The following is a 21,221-nucleotide window of genomic DNA, read 5'->3' as shown; positions in this document are numbered from 1 at the left end:
CAAAAGGTCGAAGTGGTCAGTTCAATTTCCTTGCCCCATCGGGTTTGTGCTGTGGACCTCTTCTATTGGTTGGAGAAAGTAGATGCTTTAAAACATAGTCCGAAGGTTAAGCGTGGAAAACGATTGCTCGACCAAGTGCTGGTCTAGATTCGCAATATGTCCTCGTAAAGCGGGTCATGGTATCCCTGAGAAACAGCGGCGAGGCGTCCCAAGATAAAGGGCCGTCCCAGCCAGAATGTGATGGCAGAACTGCATAGGCACTGAGTTTTCGGTGTGATCGCTAATTTGGAGCAGGAATTATATTGATAATATATAACTCTCTCGCTCACATATGGTCTAGGGAGCAATTAATATTGAAAAGGAGTGAAATGTGTAATAAAGCAGCTAAAAAACTGAAGTGCCTAAATGGAGGGACTCGAACCATGTGTGATACGGTCTATATCAACCAATCATAATCTTACACACATCTTTTCGCATGAAGCTGACAATGTACACAGTTATATAAAGCAATTTGTGCCAGCCCGAACTCACGCCCTTCCAAAGCCGATATTCCTTGAAACATTAAACGTGCAATGTTTTTCCTCTCCAATAAAGGCAACAGAATATTCTTGTAGTCTTCAATAGTTTTTGTTCATAGGAATGATTTTCAGGTAGTGATCTCCCAAATAAGTTAGAACACGGTCCTAAAGCAAACGGGCCCAGGAATCGCTTACGAGATCTATCTGCAACATTTTTTTTGAATTTATAAAAAACGCTTTTTGTCTAAGCTTATTTTGAAATTCAACGGGTATCGTTAGCCATAGATTACTTAAGGGAACTGATAGGAAGGATTCACTTTTAAGTATATATTTTCGAAAATTGAAGCCGAAATTTGTGCCTGAAAAAAGTTTTCGCAAAGTCTTTAGAAAGGGGCTGAAGAGGTTGAGGGATATGAACTACCTGCGATTCTTCTCGTCCTGTTCAGAATGGGCGGATTTACTTTCGAATAAATACACTCGCTGATGGCGCGGACATCAGTAGGAGAAACAGTTGATACTTTTACGAAGACCAGAAAATAGTAGGCAAGCTACGGTTGCCAGATTTTATGATTATTTTCTTCAAAGAAATTTCAATGTTGTATCAGGTGTTTCTTGCAGTGTGTCGGGAGGTAAATACGCATTCATTCTTGCTAACAACCACGGATAGACATGAATTCTAGTCTATACTTTTCAGTCTAAGGTTTTTATGCATGTGATGCTAATTGTGTACAGATCAGCCCTTGAAATATATTATTTATAAAGTAATCCCGGTAATTGCCCATATTTATAATCTTTGCATATCTTCGTGGTTATTTTCATGAGAAATGCAAGTATAACTTGTCTCCACCTGTGTAAAAAAAGGTGTCATCACGCAGCGATGGCCTAGTGGTCTGAGCATCCGCCTCCGCATGCGGGAGCTGCGGGGTTCGATCCCCAGTGCCGCCGGGTGCCCACCGGTGAAACAATGGGTACAAGCTTTCCCCTGGCCTGGTGCTCGCGTTCTTCAGAGCGAAATGCTTGGGAAATGGGTCTTTGACCACACCTTGCGAAAAAGAAAAATAACGTGTGCCATGGCGTTCTTTGGCCACAGATGCCTTTGCCATAAAAAATCCCAATCATCATCAAGTCAGCAACTATAGACGGATATGACTCCTTCTCGTATAGTCTGGAAGCCTATTTAAAACAACTAATTACCGATTATTTAGCTTCTCTAATAAACATGACATTTTAACGAGATCACAGTATGGCTTTCACAAGAATCGGTCTAGAAAACTGGCACTATTGGACTGAAAATAGTACATTTTATGACAACACTTTCTGTCATACGCATCATAGTTGACATTACTTGCACTCCATCGTTCCTTAAAGTTACGCTCTTTACGACACTAATAAAGCCTAAGCTCGAGTATGCATCGTTAGAATGGGACCCTGCTCTTGTATACCTAAGAAATTGTCTAGAACTTCCTCAAAATAACTCTGCTCGCTTCAGTTCTCCTCATGACATCCGAACAGCTAATATATCAACCATGAAAAGTAACCTTGCCCTTCTGTCTTTTTCGTCTCGCCGTAAAATGTGGGGCTTACCTTTATTCATTAAATTTTTTGCTTTCCGTATACAACAGCGAACCAATTCTTGAACAACTCTATTGCTCCTATCTCGTTGACCCCATTCGCAAAGTTAGTCTCGATCGTCGTAACAGAAAAACACTAAGTCATTTATCTCAATTCCATCTTGCGGGTGAAACCACCCTCCCGCCGAAATATTATAGTAATAGGCACATTATTATGAGGCAACTATTAGGCATGTTATATGACCTCTTTTGCTGAAATTTTTTCTTCAGAAACTGATTCTTGCTTGACGTATTCCTAAACCGAAGGATGGTTCAAGAGCGCTAGTTGATACTTTGGTATAATGCGCAAGCTACAAGCCAGTGTGGCGCACTAAACACGAGTATGCATTCTTTGTCTTTTCCAAGTGTAAGGAAAGTGATGGAGAGCTTCGCATACTGCGTTGGAAGAGAATTGCAATGTCCAAAGCTTAGCCGACAAACGCACTCCGTGTCTACGGAAATAATATATTCTGCGTCCGAATTTCTAAGTTAAGCTTTTCACAATATTTATTTCACCGAAACACATTAGCATTATTTAAATTTAGGTTTCTGCGCGATATTTGGCGAATATTCCTTTACCTAAAAGCTTTACTCCGGTCACCCTGGTTCAAGCGGTATTTCCCCGCGTTTTGTTTTGCCCGATGAGTGATAGGAAAAGAGTGAAAGCAATTTGACAAAACTTCGAGAAACATCACCACTGAAATGTCTGTTTTAACCAGTGATACCGCGGCGAACAACAATGAGTTTGTGAGGTTTATGGAGCTAATAATATCCGCCAGTAAACCTTCATGAACTGCGTCCCCAGCTCCTTTCGTTGTGGTGGCCACAGCTGAAGTCAGAGTTCAAGAATTGGCTTCAATGTTTATAGGCTCGTAGTAACTGTTGACTTTTGTGCCTCAATGTGGGGAAAGTGCAGTAATCTGAGCTGTTCAATTATGTTCCAGAACATACCAGCGCAGCAACAGGTAAGCAGACCAAAGGACCTGTTTCCTTATGCAGTGCTTGCCTTTTTTATATATGCGCCTCAAGAGATGTTACAGAATTACCGAATGTGTTCGAGCTTACATCAAACCGCATGCACGATGAAACACAGCTCACTAGCTCCTCGCGAGTTTTATTAACTGAGAAGTAGCAAGTCAGCTACAATATTGGCCGACGCTAATCGCCTATCCCGAGGCTGTGCCGAGACTACAATGTTCAGCGCAGTGAAAAATTTCGACATAAAATGATGTTTCTTGGATTACCGGAAGCAGTGCCATTCTTAGCTTCAAATAAAGTTTCCTATTGGACAAGGAATAAAGAAACTGTCTACGCAAAGAAGCTCTCCGAATCGCGTTTAATAACATGAGCGCGCCGCTATCATTTGCAGAGTTTTGAGCAGCGCCTGATGGAGTTGGGTTCAACAACAGTAACCAGTTACACGAATGCTTAGCTTGGCTCTCAAAATAAGCTACCATATATGAAACCAACGGCAAGAGGCGTTTACGAACTGCGATTACATATTCTTAACAAGATTGTCTAATGAAACCATATCGTGGCCAAATGCCGGAAGGCCGAAAGAGGTGCGGTACTGCATGCAGCGCCGGCTTGCTTAGGGAGGCTCCTTAACTAACGCGAACGGGCAATGCGAATGCATCCAACTACCATTAAGGTAGCGACGGAAAACAATTTCGACTATGCGATTGGGTCATCAAAACAAAGCTGGAAAAATTCGTACGGGGCAGTCAGTATAAAGATGTGCGCCCTTGAGCTCGCTGCTGGAGGGCAGACGCACCGCTTTTCTGCAGCAGCACTGCTACCTCAACCGATCAAAACATTTCTAGGAATTTCATCCAACTTGCGCGTAGTTGTATGGAGAAGCAACGAATACAATATAAAACCTCTGTATTCCTACAAACAATGTGCTTTGGTTTGTGCTTTGGTTGACTTGTTTAAAGAATTGAAAAAATTATCGAAGTTAGGCTTAAGATGTCAGTGTGGTATGTATGCGTTTTGCTTTTTTTTCTTCTCTCAACGTGAGTGGTAAGTGGGGTTAGCGGTAAGTAAGTGTTGCGCGAAGCCGTGGTGTCTTTTTTCTTCTGTAGCATTGCGTTACTTTTTCTGGGACGCTTATACATGTACGTGCTTACGTTCTTTTGACAGAAACACCCGGCATATGTTAGCATCGTGGAACTGTGCGAGATTGTTTAATATTCTCCTGTGTTTGATTTCTGAATACCTTGCAAAAAAATCCCGACGTAAAACTCATGGAGGCACCATAATGAAATGCTTCTTAGCCGCAAACTAGCGCAGACACATTGTGAAAGACACATCTCAGTGTCATAATAATCATGGTGTTTTTTTTAACGCTCAGGGTTCTCTACTTTAAAAAACCGGGAAAAGTACGTTGGTGTGGTCTGTGATTATGCAGCAAGGCACACATTGCATACGTGATAGAGGTCAATAAATCGTTGATTAAACAACTGAAATTTACAATCAGCCTTTCTATCTTAAACTTATGGACGCAAGGTTATAATATTGCGAAATTGAAGGGTGTCAATATAAAAGATGAGGCCTGTTTCTAAATTTTCTTAATCGACAATGTGCTTCGAAATATCGAACGTCAAAAATGCGCATTTTAAGGCTCGTTGAGTTGGCTTTCCCGCATTGCATATTACTAAATATCGTCCCTCGTATTTGCCATACACCAAATACAGGCGCCGCTTGGGTGTTTGATGATGTAGAAGAAGTTACGTTGATTTTGCCAAGTCTGTCATGCGCAGCACCGCCATTTTATAAATTTGCATTGCGGAAACGGCAGTTCAATAAGCTTTCAAATGCGCATATTTCACATTCAATATTTTGAACCACGTTGCCGATCAAGAAAACATAAAAAGTGGACTCACCTTCGATGTCGACGACCTTTGATTTCGCAATAAAATATTCTCCCATAAAATCTAAAGTAGAAGAAGTTAACTAATTAATTTCACTTAACTAATCATCTAACTCTGAGCTCTATTAAATCGTCTCCACCTAGCTGTGCAGGAGTTGTTAAGCAACGTTTAATAGTGCACGCAGCAAAAAAAAGTTTCAGAGCCAATGAAATTCGACTTTTGAAACTGTAAAACAGCCGGGAAAAGTGCGCAACCGTAACTATCACACCCTGGGGAAAGAGGGAGGGGGAGGGTATGACAGCAATAATATGCACCTTTTGGTAGGGATGGAAGGTTACGATTTATATAGAGGGTAATATACTCTTAAGGCTGCATATTTCTCTACAGTGCACGAGGGCCGCGCTGGAGCGCGAGCGTAGGAATCGTCAGCGCGAAGCAACCATGACGACCAGTAGGCTGCTCACATCGATTGCTGAACAACGCCGTTACCTACTATGCCATATTTTTTTCCATGCCTCACGTGAATTTAGCCCACCTTAGACGTCACAGGCACTATTTGGTTGTTGAGGCGGAAACCGAAACAACATTATGAAGAAATTCAAATATAAGTTATTTAGCGGTCGTAGGAGAAGACCACCGGGGGACCCATATATACTAATGCCCAACCCGTCATTTGAAAGAAGAAAATGAGCAAGCGAAAATTTGGTGTCTACATCTGTGTAAGAGACACCCTGAAATAACAAACGTTTAGTACTCTTAAGTGCATTGTATGTAGCAACCATTTGGCAGTGTTTAACACTTTGCGTTTCCCTTCATTGACACTGAAGGCAACTGCTGATGCAAAGAGCGCGTGCCGTGCTAAACCTAAGAGCTTCGCGCCGGATCAAACGGCGAGCGATGTTGCCGGGTTTTGCTTTCGACCCCACAGACATGAACGAGCGAGAGTGCATAAAAACTGCCCGCAGCAGCACGCGTGCCCGGCCATAGGCGAGTAATTTCCCTCACTAGCGGCGAAAAACAGCCGTGAAAGAGAAAGGAGCCGACGGCCGCTGCCTCTTTAAACACGCGCGCGGACCTGCTTTGCCTCGCCGTCTTCAAGAGCCGGTCCGGAAAGACGCAAAAGGAATCAGACCAGACATTGTTTCCCCGCCGAGGTGAACGAGTGCAGGCGCCACCTTGGCTGCTCTGCTCACGCTACATCTGCGGCTCTGTTGCGTCACGAGACGCTGCTCTCAGCGTAGGGCCGCTTGTCGATGGCCACGTCTACAGCTGCCCGGCCGAGATCAAAGGGCCCACCGCCTTCTTTTGTGCGCGCGCCGAAAGGAACCGCCCGCGCTGCTGCCGTCCGCTGAGCACGCCGCCTTCGCTGGCTACGGCTCGTTTCAATCTTTCCGGCGCTGCTTTGTGTGTCCCGAGGCACAGCTTGCGCGCATCGTCCTCACAAGAGAGGATCTCGGCGGTGCGGGCGCTGGTGTCAGTTGCACGAGGCGCCCTGCAACAAGATATCAATTATGTGGGCCGGCTTCCAAGGCCAGCTCCGGTAGCGGCCGCGGGCTCCATGCGGTTCTGTCCGGCGGCAGAAGCGACAGTCAGACACGCGTTGACACGTGCGAACAACTTTCGGCAGCGTGCTCGTTCGGGGCATGCAATGCTATGACAGGCACCGGCGCCGCAAGCACGCAGACGCAGTTATTAATACACCAACCTGTATTTGTGCATCTTTAATTTAAGCAACTGATAAAGAAGCAGACATTTGTGCAAAGTAACTACAGCACAGAGATTTTGTATTGACACTTGAGGACCTTGTAGTAAGGCTGTTCGTACCCTGCCAAATACTACAACCGCGGAATTTTTAATTGTAGTGCTCCCTACGTTGGGCACCAAATATGTTGCGGAAGATCACAAACCAGTGTTGGTAACAGACGCCGAATTACTCATAGGCATCACATAACTACAAGGACGCCAAATAGTTTCATATTATTAATCTAGACAGGGAATGTTAGCTGCTTTCGAACGGAAACAGAAGGGATCTCCAAAAAAGCAAGGAACGGTAGAGACGACGCTTCCTTAGAAAATAAATGCCTTGTCATTGAATGAAGTGCGACATTCATAATTGACTGCGAAATTTTGTAGCTGTGATGCAGGGGAATGCAAGGCTTGGTGGTCCGCACTCCTTGATTAGCATGGTTTCCTGAGGGGAAGCGCTCAATATATTTTTAGGAATCAGAAGTTTTAAGCATACCGCCCAAATCGCTAGCATTCACCTGAGAGTAGTCTTCAAGTAACTGGCATTTCAGTGAATTGAATCATAGGAAAACGTTTGAATCATTGTTTAGCTAACTGCAAGAAAGAAAGTTTTTCATGCGAGCGAGCAAAAAATAAAACGTTTGGTTAGATATCCCGGGCCATAAGGACTAAGAATTTTGTTTTCTTTGCTGCGCCCTCTACCTATATTTCTCTGTCAAAAATTCGCTGCCTTTCCCCATTTAAAGAAATGGAAGAAAATTATGTAGAGCCGCTGTGTCCATCTGCATGCATAAGCGCTGCAAAGATTTACAGTGTGCGAAAAGCGATTTTTCGAAACCGACTTGAGCACTAATAGTGTTGCTTTCTCGCCTAGAGAGATACGAGCAGTGCTGCCGAAAACCGAATCGAATACTGATCAAGTATTTTTGAGGATATTCGGCACCTGTACCAGTAGACAAAAAAACTAATAAAAAACCGTGCGATACAGTGAAGTGCGTGTGGAGGCGCTGCGGTAGTACAATAACATTGGAGCAATAACTGTACCTGTCAAAATACGCAACATAAATCTTCACTAGGGGTACGTAACCCGAAGACAGCGTATTATCGCTATTGCCCTCATGTCATAGTTCTGATTTTATGGTATATTGGGGTTCAACATTCCTAATCGTCCCTATGAGGACCGCCGTATTAGAGGGCTGCGGTTGATTGCGACCACCTGGTGTTCTGTAACGCGCACTGACATTGCACAGTACGCGGGAATTATGCATGTCGCCTCCATAGAAATGAGATGGCCGTGGCACGAATAAAACCTGCGTCTTCCGGGTCAGCAGCTGAGCACCATAACCCCTGAGCCATCGCACCGCCTCGTCATGTGATACGTATAGGAAAATTGACTTTTCTTCAACATCATAATCAACCTTTTGTGACTGATAATGAAAATAATTCATCTGGATCCACATCTCAGTACACAACAATGGCGATAATTCAAGTAAGCCACGCCATTTTAGACCAGCAAGAAAACAGGATTTGCTGCACCTGCCTCAGCCCTACCACGTCGCTTAATCGTGGAGGCCATACTAAGATTATTTCACGGCGTTGAGCCCTCCTTCCCGCTCAGACCAATCGAGGCAGCGCGCTGTGCGATATTTTGAGTGCTGCTGTTTAGGCGAAGGTTCCCGGGGTCAAAGCGTGTTTGTTGTCGTTAAAAAGCACCCGTGCTGTCAGAAAGAACCGGGGTAGATACCTTCTCCATCCCCGTACACAGAGGGCGTGCTTTGCGCTAATTCCTTTCCAGGTCCAAGCGTTGCGAATGCATGCCTGCGTTCGTAGCCATTTCGCGTCAGTGCAGCCGAGTGTTTGCCGGAGCACAAGGACCCAGTACGCACTGCGTCTCTATGTGCCCAATCATTATCACGTATCAACGAGCCCTAATTTTTGTCAGTACCAGTTATGCAGTCACAATACTTTTTAAAATATTCGCGCAGCTTTAAATTAAAAATCACACCTACAAGGAGTGCGGAAATATTGCCGTGGCGGCACTGTATCAATTCCTTTGCGGTAGCTCCTAAAACCGGCAGCCGCCTTTTTGTAAGCAGCCCGCCAGTTGTCGAGAAAACGAATTATCGATACAAAGCGAGATTCAGTGCGTTACAAATGTGTCATACCGCGATGTGTGCTGAGTTCTTTTCACGCCTTTTCGCAGCGACAAACGTAACCGCACCATCCGCCGCAGCAGCAAATGCGTCTGCAGTTCCAGCAGCGGGGAAAGCCGGTGAGTAGCGGCTCTTCTATTTAATTTGCAGCCAGCGACGTACAAGCCCTGTCAGTGGATTCTGTAAGTTGTTATAAGTGAGCCAAACGCGTAGCCGTTGTAGCACCTGTAGTGGTAGACAAAGAGCGGAGACATTAGAGAATAGAAATCCACTGAGAGAAAGCCATACCGTAATGTAGGACAGCTCATAAATACTGATAGGCGCATACGAGTTTTGGGGAGCACCCCCGCCCCCTCTCCCATCACCCATTTTTGTTTTCTTAGCTTTTCTTGACGAGCAACAGCCCACCCGGCTTTGTATGGCGCTTTTTATGAATGGCGTACCGCGCGACAAGAGGTCACCGCGTGCTGAGAAAGAGGGGATGGTGTCAGCACGTGCTGCGCAGAGCGCTGGGACATTCGCCGCGGCCGGAAGCCGCCATCACCGCATCGGCTGAACGCCACGTCGAAGAACTGCTGATTTGAGCTGGTCAATGGCCGCGATGACAAATACGGCGGTGGGACCTGTGTTTGAGAGTTCGCGCGCATTACGTAATCACGGCAACTCACGCGGCGCTGTCGCCTCTAGAGCTGCAAGGCCGAATGTAGGCTCCTTCGCGCCCCGTGCTTCCTTTGCCCTCCACAGAACTATAAAGTTGATGCATGTACTGGCGCCGTCAGAACTAAATGGAAGCCAAAATTAACGAAAAAGTTTAATCATTGCCTCCTCAATTCATGCATCCTTGAATACATTGTGCAGCCTAATTGCAATTTTGTGAATTGCACTGTGTACCAACGAACATGGACAATTAATTTTTTTTTAACAAAGTCGCCTTCCTTTTTTTTTTTTTTGATAAAGTCGCCTACCATTTACTTTTGACGGTGACTGTACTCCCCGGCGGCAGGGCAGCACGTAGCACGAGGGGCCGGTTGATTTGAAAGTCGCCAAAGTTCGTTCAGGCTGGCCTCGGTGTTCTCCCTGCGTCCTTGAGCCATTAGCACCCACGCCTAACGGAGAACGGAGCTAAAAGCATTTCGTGCTTAAAAACAGCTCTACGCAACGCGAACCCTAGTCTCTAATCTGTACCATCTTTGTAGCTGCTAATAGGAGACATACGGGGGGGATGGAGGACAGAGCGGGCCACGACGTTGTCACTGATCGAGCCTTAAGACAGAGAGACAGACAGGTATGCAGGAAGGCGGAATGTTCTTATGGACGGAAAGTTGGGCGAGCTGGTTTGTACTAGACATAGTTGGTCATCGTCAAGCAGCCGAAATACGCCTTCTGCCTAGCAAAGACCCCTCCATGTCACTCTCCCAGGCGGCCAATTTACGCCCAGAAACCTCCTGATCTCTTCAACCGACCTGACTTTCTCCGCCCCTCGCTACGCTTGCCTTATTTTAGAATCCAGTCCATTACGCTTAATGTTCATCGGTCAAGGCAGATCATGCAAGGCTTTCGCCTGGCATGATCTACCGATGCCAATTTCTTCTTGACTTCAACTAGGATGTCATTAGCATGTTGTCATTAGCATGTCATTAGCATGCTGCTCGACCCGATATGCTCTTTTCCTGTCTCTTAAGTTTACTCCCATCATTTTTCTTTCCATCGCTCCCTGCGTTCTCTTCAATATAAGCTGACCCCTTTTCGACCGGCGCGGTGTTTCTGCCCTATATGTTTGTACCGATAACATACATCCATAACAAACTTTTCTTGAAGGGTACTCGTGAACTGCCATTCAAGAAATATGCGAACAATGGTGCAAATGTCAGCAGATGAAGAAAGAGCAGGACAGCAGTGCCATGCCTTGTTGATTAAGAAGAGGCAAAGCAGCACAGCCAACATGGATGACACAAAGATGTCGCACGCGCTCACTTGTCCTTGTTCGTTAACCTGTTTTATTCTCATCTTAATTAAACGTCCAGCTGGCCAGCACTGCGATTCTACATCAGTGTCTTGCTCTTTCTTCGTCGGTTGTCATTTGCTTTACCGGACGGACGGAAGGATGGACGAATGAACGAACGGACGGATAAGGATGGATATATATATATATATATATATATATATATATATATATATATATATATATATATATATATATATAAGTGGAAAGAAACACATACCGATGGATGGATATAATTATTTCATGCATTCTTTGCTGTTTGTAATGCTTGTTCGTATTTATATCTCCGAAAGTCTCTTACCATACTTTGTTAATTTTTGTCGTTTCAGCCGTTGATGCAGCTGCCTGCAGTCCTAAAGGTATTTTTTACGGATTAAATTTATTCAGTGATTAACATAATGTATGAGTGAGCATGCGGAGCGGGGAGCCTGTGCGTAATCAATGTTAGTGATCGACGGTCATTAGCGGTAGGCTTATGAGTGCGTGAGGTATTGGCATATCTTCAGGAGTCTCTTTATTAGGAGTCTCAGAAGTGCAGAAAGTGTTTTAGACATCCACCGAAGTGCTCCAAGCATGCGTTAAATATGACGTAATTTAAGAATTTGAAGGCTCATTTAATCAATAATCAGCTTCTCCAGAATTTGATTTTCGTATAGTGATAAAACTGCATATCTCTGTTGCTAAATATCTCATGCGTAATATAAAAACCTTGAGGTGTGATATATGCGACTGCCATGAACACGGTGTATGGTTGACACTAATATGCAAAGATACAAGCTGCACTCCACTGCTTTCGAGATGAACTCAAGCAGGTTAGCAGATTTGTTCAAGAGAAATCCACTGTTATGCATGACTGCCTAAAGTTCGGCACATCTTACTTATATTCATCAGTTCAGTTCAGTTTTGTTCTGTAATGACCCCCATTCAAGGGGGAATTACATAAGGGGTGTGATTACAGTTGAGTATAAGAAAACAAACGGCGATCATTATTTAGCACTTATGATGATCAGTTACACAATCCTTGAAAGCAGATGCTGAAGAGATGGCGACAATGTCATAGGGTAGACCGTTAAAGTCTGTAGCTGCTCGAAAGAAGAAATAAGCTGAAAACATAGCAGTATGCGATGGCGGGCGCTCAACTTGAAGTGGATGACTGGTTTGGTGAGATATGCTCGCTGCAGCTTTGATACGCGGCCCTTGTTTGAGAGGGAAAAAAAAACTTGAGATAAAGGGCTAGGCCCACAACCAGCAAATAAAGACAGCGCTTAATGCACTGATTGTCTAAATCTCGCTAACATTTCCTGGTCATTATATGATGTAGGCATGGTCTTGTCGGTCTGGTGTGCCCATTTTCTTCACGACACTCCTGCCATGCGGCAAAGCGACTCTACAAGAAATTATTGCTATAATGTTTCACCTGTGTAGTTGAAAATCTTGCAGAAACCTTCACTGCCTACACAGTCGAACTGAAGACACATATTGTGTCTGCCATATGCGCACTCAACAAAACTTCATGCTGTCCAATTATCAGCTATTTCGTTTGCTCGGTTGTTTCCCTTCGGCATCCTGCGCTTTCAAATGAAGGTGTTTTGTGCAGCTTGCTTTCTTAACTCCATAGTCAACAAGTGCCTATTGCCAGACGAGGTTGTACTTTCCTTTCCCACGAGCTAAAACATCACAGTGTACAGACGCTGACTGAAGGCAGCGAAGCAATAGTAGCACATACTGCGCGACAGGTGCGAGGAACGAAGATTTAAGCTGCGTGATGCCCTTGAAAGACAAGCAAACTACGTTGTACTGCGTTTCAATTCGTCAAAGAGAGTTGAAAACATCACTTCATTAGCTATCTGAACCGGCATCATGCCCCATGGAAAGAGTTAAGAAAAGAGAACTAATACGACGTACCAGTGCATGCACTGGTCTGCGCTGTACCAGGACCAGCGGATGGAGTTTTCCTCTATGTTGAGCTCGCTCAAAGGAGCGTTTCGTAGTCAACATACGCTTATCGTGTTGCGTATACCACCAGCAAGAAGCAGCATTACTGGGATTTTTGCACCGCCTTAGCACGGGCAGCCAAGGCATGCGCTTCCCGATTACGGAGCCGACAATGCACGCAGCTGCACGCAGAAAAAAAAACCAAGGTCTGGGTTCATCTCGAAAACGGCACGTATGCCTATGAGAAGAAAAAATAACGACTACGCATCGCCGTCTTGTCACGTGACGACAACCCAAACGACATACTTGAGTCCAATCCCGGCGTGAAAACAAACCCAAAACTTCTCTACAGTCGCTTCACACAATTCACAATCGCTAGGCAGCGCTACGGCCGACGGAAGTGCGTCCTGTCACGGGATGCATTTTTGGGCTCTTGTGCTGGAGGGCGCCTATGAGATGTGGTTCGGCATTATACTCCCCGGTGGAACCACGGATAAAACCCCGCACCGGTCGGGTATGAGGCGGATGCCCAAACATTTTTGATCGTGCTGCGCTGAGCCGCGTAATCTACTATGCACACATAATACTTAGAGTGTAACTGAACCTGCCTCGCCATTAATAAAGTGCTGTTTCTCGCACGTCGAATGTTCTCGGGCAAAAATTTTGAGAATTGAAAATGGAGATACTGCTATGGAATTATTGAAGGCAATGATATGTAGCAAAATTTTTCTTTTAAAGTCTTTCCATTGATCAGATCGAACTGTTAAGAATGGCATAGAAAACCAATTGCGAACGCTTTCGACGATAGAAAAGACGCTAAGAGAGAAAAAAAAATGACTGCCGCCGGGTGATCTGCGGATATATTGATTGTTATAATGAAATCTTACGTTATATGAAAATATTTGGTTCATAAACGGTTTCTCCCTAAAAAAGCTTTTGTAGAGAATTGTTCAGTATGGAGTAGGCGGCAAGTTGTTTTTTAAGCAGGAAATGCTCTCTGCCCTACTATGGAGCTAAAGTCGTCTGGACACGGCTCCGAAATTAATGTCGAAGAAGGCCAAACATGACGGCAGAAATAAAGGCTAAGCTATCTGAAAACTTCTAAACTTTTCAGCCATAAAGGTAGCTGCAGAAAAAGCTCTACAACGTTCCCGCGAGCAGAATTGCAGGCAGCGGAGCCGTAATCAGGTCGTCTTCGTTTACCGATTCCTTAGACCAGCGGTCTCCCAACGTTTTGGGCTGAGGGCCACATTGGGAACTCGTCAAAGCGACCACCGCCAGGACATATATAAATGAACATAAGTAAGAAACTAATAGCAAAATAATATGCTCTCTGCGGTCTTTCCTCTTTTGTCAGGTAAAAAGTTTTCGGCAAAAATGAGCCCGAAGGTGACCTAACATAGCCCCGAGACACTGTTCACGATGAATCGCCCGAAAAAACGCTTGACGCAGGCCACATTTTTTCTGCGCTGCTAACGCGGTGCTCATTTGCAAGCGTTATACTCACCTACGGTGGTGAGCGTGGACGAAGTTGAGTCCTTGCATTCAGTCATAATGCTGTTGGCTCCTGAGGAAGACCGCATGTTTGCCAACTATACTTGACGCCTATCATGAAATTGTTTATAATCGCACTCGTCTTCAGAGAAGACCGCACTCTTTCTCGTCCTCACTAAGGACCAATGAGGCAGGAATCAACCGTTAGGCACTGACGGCGCTCGGGTTACGGGTGCAGGCGCGGTCTCTGCGAATGATGAAGCTAAAAACCGACTCTTTCTCGTGGTCGAGAGAAGACGCAAGCATGAAATGCTTTTCAGTATACCGGCGTAGCACATTGTAGGGACTGAACTTCGTTCAAAAGGCTATATCTCACCTCGGCCATACACAACCATCCGTACTCAGCGTCGCTCGGGTGGCAGGGGGCAACGTCCAGGACCAGTACCTTCCAGCGCCCTCACTGCTTCCAGCGGGTTCTACACCGCGCCGAAGGATGGCGCCATGGTTCCGCACGAAATAAGAGTGCCTGAATGCCAGCGCGGATTAAGCAACACGTGTGATGCTCTCGCTTGGATCACAAGTCACCAAGACTGTCAGTGCGGCGCTCGGGCTGCAGGAGAGAGCGTGCCATGCTTCGGGCCAAGCGCTTGCTTCGCCCACCACGGGACAAGGAGGGCGCTGTTGTGGATGCATGCGCTGCTTCAGCGGCAGCGCAGTGCGTAAGCATTAATTGGTGACTGAAAATTTCGTCAAAGTTCGTTTATGTTCGCCTCCTTGTTCTCTCTTGGTTTCGCCGCCGTGTTCTCCCTCCTCTGTAGCGCTACTATGTCCCCCGTGTTTCCTCCCTCCTTCGTCGCTTGAAGGTCACTCGCGGCGCGCCGACAACGGGAGATAAAAGAATGCTGTGCTGAAAAAGTATTGCCTAAACTACGCAACGGGCCATTTAAACAAGGCATGAAACGGCGGTTGCTTCGCGCAGACGCTTCCTGCGCTCTCACTCCTGCGCTGTCCTAACACGAAACTCGTCTGAGATGAGAGTTCTGGAAGTTGAAGGTTCGTCCGCTGTGTGGTGTCTGCCGGTGCCACTCTAGCGGCTGTGAGGACTTCGTCGGCCGCCGTTCCTTGACGGCCGATCGCCGTTCTGTCGATCGGCTGCTGGCTGGGCGGCGAGCACAACTGGGTCTTGGCGACGGTGAGCCTCGGAAGCATGAGGGCGACTTGCGTTCTTTTAATTTTTTTCATCGCCTCAAGCCTGGCAAACCTGTGCTAGCTGGGTTTCCCTCTCTAATTTATATTTTTATCTTTCACTTCAGGTAACTAATAGATGGGTAATTAAAGGGGAGCTTCTGCTCTATTCGCGCGCTTTGGTTTTTCGGTTTGTTATTTCGTTACTCTAGCCACCAGCAGGGGCAATCTTTTGCTCAGCTGTTTCTCACCAAGCACTTCGTTTGGAGCTGCAGCCGCTTGTAGACAAACACAGAAACGATTAAGCCGGCTCTCGTGGCCGATGGCTTTCGAATCTTCGATAGCGAGCGGCGGGCGGCATAGCTGTTTTATCTCTTCTTTCAATGCCTCTGGCAGCAACAGCGTCCCACGATTTTTCCCCCATTTATTCCGCCGCTGCGGTAGCTCAGCAGTTATGGCACTCGGCTACTGGCCCGAAAGATGCGGGTTTGATCCCGGCCACAGCGGTCGAATTTCGATGGAGGCGAAATTCCAGAGGCCCGTGTGCTGTGCGATGTCAGTGCAGGTTAAAGAACCCCAGGTGGTCGAAATTTCCGGAGCCCTTCACTACGGCGTCCCTCATGGCCTTAGTTGCTTCGGGACGTTAAACCCCATAAAATTAAAACCAAACACATTTCTTCGCTTCTTTCTCCCATCGTCGTCGCCCTTACATTTCTTATCTCCTCTTTCTCTCGTTGGTGCTTCGGTCGGTCACCTTCGACGGGCTTCATCCACGCGACATCTTGAGGTGGGCTGCATATAACGACTCACGCCGGAAGACAGAACATGCTCGGCAAGCATGGTCAAGTACGTGTCGGAAAGCATCATTCATAAGAGCTCCGACCTGATGCATGTGCGAAAGCAAGCTCTCCAGAAGCCGGGCGCCATTAGAGGGTTGTGCCCCTCCGCAGGCCGGTCGGAACGACTCCGCGGCCTGGGTGCTGCCCGCGCGCCGCAGTTTGGAGACGCATGCCTTAGATCGCTCGACCATCGGCATATGTGGGGCTGGGTGTTCTGACATCCTGTTTTGGTATGTGTAGGAAATTGTCTTCGTTATTGTTCATTCTTTGGTTCTGGGCGGCGAATATTTGCTAATGCTGCTGAAAACCGACAATATATATTGCGCCTTTCCAATATTGCGCCTTTCCTGGAATGCATTTCATGCTTACATCTACTCTTAGAAACAGGATCTAATGTTGCTTGTTTTGAAATAGGAATGAAGGCATCTTTAATAATGGACATTTTTCGTGTCATTTATACACCAACGTACCTTTTGGCAATAGTTCAATATTAGGCGCCCTTTTTATTCTTAGCGTACTTAAATGGTTTTCCTGTATATACTTGTTACTCGCAATGCGTTTGTACCCAAAAGGCTCCGCCCTCTTGTTACATGATCCAGATCACGAAATTATGATCTCAAACATATACGTGACTTAAAATTTCGTAGTAATAAGAATTATTTCTTAGTAATTAGACACCTGTGTGCACTTGCCTACAGGCTCTGACCTCGTTCTTATTAATTCACCTAGAAGCAATTTACAAACCAAGCCTCGAGTTTACAATGACAACCAACGGCTTTCCTAGCGCACCCGCGCTACATTTCTTCTCGTTGCAGTTTTTCATCAGTCAATTATATTATTTTGTAAGACAACTTCGTTACGGTATGCGTGCCTATCAACATCGAAAATTTAACGAGAAAATGCCAACTACGTCAAGCCAAGCATAAATCCTCAATAGCTTCAAAGTTGTACCGATCCTTTTAGACGCGCCTAATCTCTTGACTTCGCGCTGTTTCCTAAAAATTGGAATTATTATCTGCGGTTGGTTAATTTTTCTGCGTGATTATCCTGTTCTTTCTGGATATTTCTTCTCAAGGCCCACAAACACTGGTGTACTCTTCTTCAGCTGCAGTCCACTGTTGCTTCTTTCATTGCGCGATTAACGTCTCTAGATTCTCATGAGTGCAAACACCACATGTTTTGCATCCTACTGCTCTCTATTCTTGCCTAAAGCTGAGTTTTGCGGCACGTGGGCGCGCAGAAAAAAAAAAGGGTTATTGCTCTTTTGCCTCGTTAATCAGCTGGAATTCGTTCCAGTGAGAGCATTATGCACTCATCCTACAAGACTTTGCAGCGAAGTTGTTGACCGGGGCGCACAATTATATTTTCTTACATTCCGCAGCCGTACCCAAAAAATTCCGACTGCACGTGCACGAAAATTATGCCAAATTAAATTAACGACATTTCGCCTTTTTTTTCGCACAAGTTAACTGGTGGAATGCAAGAATAACGTATTTCCGGGCTTTCCAAAAGCGCATAAAGAATGCTCTTATTTGCTCCAAACTTTACTACCCCGTTTTCTTTCTTTATTTTGTTGTTTTTATTTGCGCTACGAACACACGGGGCTCCACCCTCCGTTGCGCAAATTATAGCCCTCTTTCTGTGCATGAAGCAATTCTGTTTGCCGTATTCTAAGAAGAGAGAGAACGAAACACAAGAACTTGGGGTAAATGTTTTGCAGGACTTGTTCCAGCAGCTGCAGCAGCCACGAACGGCACAGCGCCGCGCGCAGCAGGTAAGCCAGTCCCTTCGCACGCGGTCTTATGTCGCTGGCTCGAGGCTCGAGGAACGCTTCCTTGCTTTGTATTTCGTCTGCTGCAGATGAATCTTACAATGCAGCCTAGAAAAAGCAACCACTCTCCGGGGTGTGCACACACCGCAAGTGAGCTTTCCAGTCAGTGCAACTCATTGCGTCGTGCAGGAAATCTTAGAGAGCCGTAATAACGCACTCCGGCATACAGCAGGCGTAGTCATCGTCGCTTGCGAGAGTTCGCTGAAGTGGTGCGTTGCGCGAAAAAATACCAAAGATTTCTGTCTTCTGAACCAAACATGAGCTGTGAGCAGCGTGGAGCTTGGATTTTTTAAACCTCTCACACGCCGCAGCTCTAAAACTTTTACTTGAGTTCAGCTGACCGCTTCCTCAAAAGTTATTCAACCAATACCAAAACACTTTGCCTACAAACGCAAGTTGGAATCTGGTTTCTAAAAATTCTGATTTTTTGTTTCAAATTTGCTAGTGAAGTTTTCACTTGTAGCCAGATGTGGTTATCGTAAAGACTTCGGCGTTCAGATAGCTCTTCGGTAAAGTTCACTCTAGCATTCTAGCATTCACTCTAGCATTAGCACTCTAGCACCTCTAGCATTCGAGAATACGTCAAGGAAACTTGCACAGGTGTCCTGTAACTGGGCCCTCCGTCATATCGATAATAGCATGCCAGTAATGCTTTCTGCTCAGCACTCGCACGGTGAAAGTTTAGCAGCCACTGCCGTCAGGAAGCCTCAGGACCACATCCTTTGCGCGTCACTCTTTGGGAGAGTCCAAGCCAGATTTCTGAGTAGACGCCCCCATTCCGCGCAAGTATGTTTCACAAATTACTGAGAGTGCATCATACCTGGGCATGAATGTTGCTATCTTTCACCTTAATAAAGGATAATTTATGTCCTTACCTTGTAGCGTCAAAACCCGCCAATACGCTGTCTTTGTGCGCAGTGTTACATGATCGCACGGTGACTTGCATTCCGCACAGGTGGCTAGATTGCGACGCTTCCCATTGCTTGCTATAAAATGCAGATTTTGCTTTCTCTCTGATCGTAGCCAGCAGTTCGAAGCAGCTGAACGGGCAGGGACTGCATTTTAAGACTGGTTTTTCTCGATTTAATCTCTAGCCCTAATTGCCGTTTGATAGCTCGGCTGAGCCACATTCGACGATCTGTAAGGCACCAGAATGTTGGTGAGCCAGCGACCAATAGTGGAGCTAAATTCAGGGCGTGGGAGAAGCAAAAGAATGAGATGCTACAAATCGCGACGCATTTTCATCTATCCTTCAATCATTATTTGGCCCTCTACCGCTTAGCACTGCCCTGTGTGAAGTAAGGAATGCCGTTTGCCGGCTCCTGAATCAACAGCGGAGGTGCCCAGTTGATATCTGAAAAAAAAAAATAAATTGGCCCCCTAATCTCTGGCCAGGTACCGCTAACTAGAGCCGTCTTCATAACGCGGCTGTTTGTAAGGGTAAATTAATAATTATTTATTGTATTTTTCTCCAAGAACACGTCTTCGTTCCCATTACTGTGAATTCATAGATTTAATAACCGTGGTGGTCGAGAATTGTATAGATGGCGTTTATTGCTTCGTCTATATGCGGTAAGTATGCACTTTAGCGCGCCACACTGACGCCCAATGGTTTGTTGAGTTTTTTTCACGTTTTATTTTTCTGTTTCTAAATCGTGCTTTTCTTTTTCAGGCAAAAAAAATCATAGCTCCAAAACAATTTTGTGCACTACTTGACCACCTTGAGAAAAACGACATGAATGCTTGTCCAGAACTGCTTGCCATATTGACACACATCTGATTGTGTATTTTTGCTTTTCTGTGTTTTCTTCTGCAGTAAACGGAACGGTGTCAGGTCAGTGTGCTTGTATTTTGTTTTTTGTTTTTATCTTCCGGTAACTGTACCAATGGTAGGAAACAAGTGCAACTATGTATAAAAAATCACGAATTGTTTCTCCTATATGTGCAGAACCTGCATTTTTATTTTTTGCATAACGCACGCTGTAAGGAAGTCAGAAGTTATCTTTTTGGCTGCCCTTAAATATGCTTCGTCAAGAGCATTTGGCTGCCTGTTTTATGCAAAACATTTTGATAGTGCTGCATAGCTTTATCTGGCGTATTACAAGCAGCGTAGTTGATACATGTGACGTCGATAAGTACATAGGTCATATTATTATTTTCCTTACACTCGTAATGAGTACCAGCCAATTATAAATTAGAAACTCGGTATAGAAAAATCCAAAAAATTATTTGTTTGCATGCTAGCCTTTAATCTCATGCCAGATTTTAGTGCCTGCAGAGGCTGCTTCAAACTTTTTATCCTTCCGCAATACAGTCGTGCATGCTTCGAGCGGAAACAGATCAGGTGATTTAGTTAATTAGTATTCTTAGGCGTTTCAATAACGTTAGACATAATTAGGCAATCCGCAAGTGTGAGACCATCAGTCGCGATGGCTTAATGGCTTTTACGTTCGCCTTTGATTCCAAGGGCGCGGGTTTGAATTCCGGCTTCGCCGGCCGCAACTGCGGTCCAGGACAAATGCAAAAAAGGCAATTGTGCTGTGAGACGCGAGTGCGAGTTAAAGATCTTCCAGTACTCTAAGTCATTCAGGAGCCCTTGGCAACAGCGTACCCCACAGCTCAAAGGTCGCTTCGTGAATTGAAACGCTACACATCACATACCACAACTGTAAGGCTGAGCTCAGGCCCGATAATAATATTAGAGGATGAATAAGTATTAATGACGTATATATGCGCTATACACTATGCAATAAAACAACTTGCACACATAGGGAGCAATTTGTTCCCAGCAAAACACCGACGAGCAAATGTTACCAATATTTACCAGTGTTACCAATGACCAAACCAGCAGCCTTAAAATTAAACAAGTTTTACCTTTGATAGCGAAGATTTCTGCGGTTCACTGATAACAGAATAAGGGTAGGGCAAACTAGGGCGAAACAGCCAAATCATGATAGAACATAACTGCGAGCAACGCAGAATGATCAAAAGGAATCTAAGAATTAGAAGCAACAAATGATAGAACAAGCACCAAT

General features: G+C 45.3%; 1 long non-coding RNA gene across 1 annotated transcript in view; it reads left to right on the top strand.

The window, feature by feature from the left end:
* LOC149356125 (uncharacterized) overlaps positions 1-21,221 on the top strand; it is a 176,692-nt gene that overhangs the window by 140,126 nt on the left and 15,345 nt on the right. The window contains exons 3-7 of the long non-coding RNA XR_016289792.1: positions 3,073-3,093; positions 8,951-9,019; positions 11,232-11,261; positions 18,076-18,129; positions 20,003-20,020. This is a non-coding gene — a long non-coding RNA (uncharacterized LOC149356125). The remainder of the gene's footprint in view (positions 1-3,072; positions 3,094-8,950; positions 9,020-11,231; positions 11,262-18,075; positions 18,130-20,002; positions 20,021-21,221) is intronic.

This window comes from Amblyomma mixtum, chromosome 3 (genome assembly GCF_055824585.1).
Source record: "Amblyomma mixtum isolate Tamu chromosome 3, ASM5582458v1, whole genome shotgun sequence".
NCBI lineage: Eukaryota > Metazoa > Arthropoda > Arachnida > Ixodida > Ixodidae > Amblyomma > Amblyomma mixtum.
The sequence above is the reverse complement of the archived record's forward strand: the minus strand, read 5'-3'. Positions and strand labels throughout refer to the sequence as shown.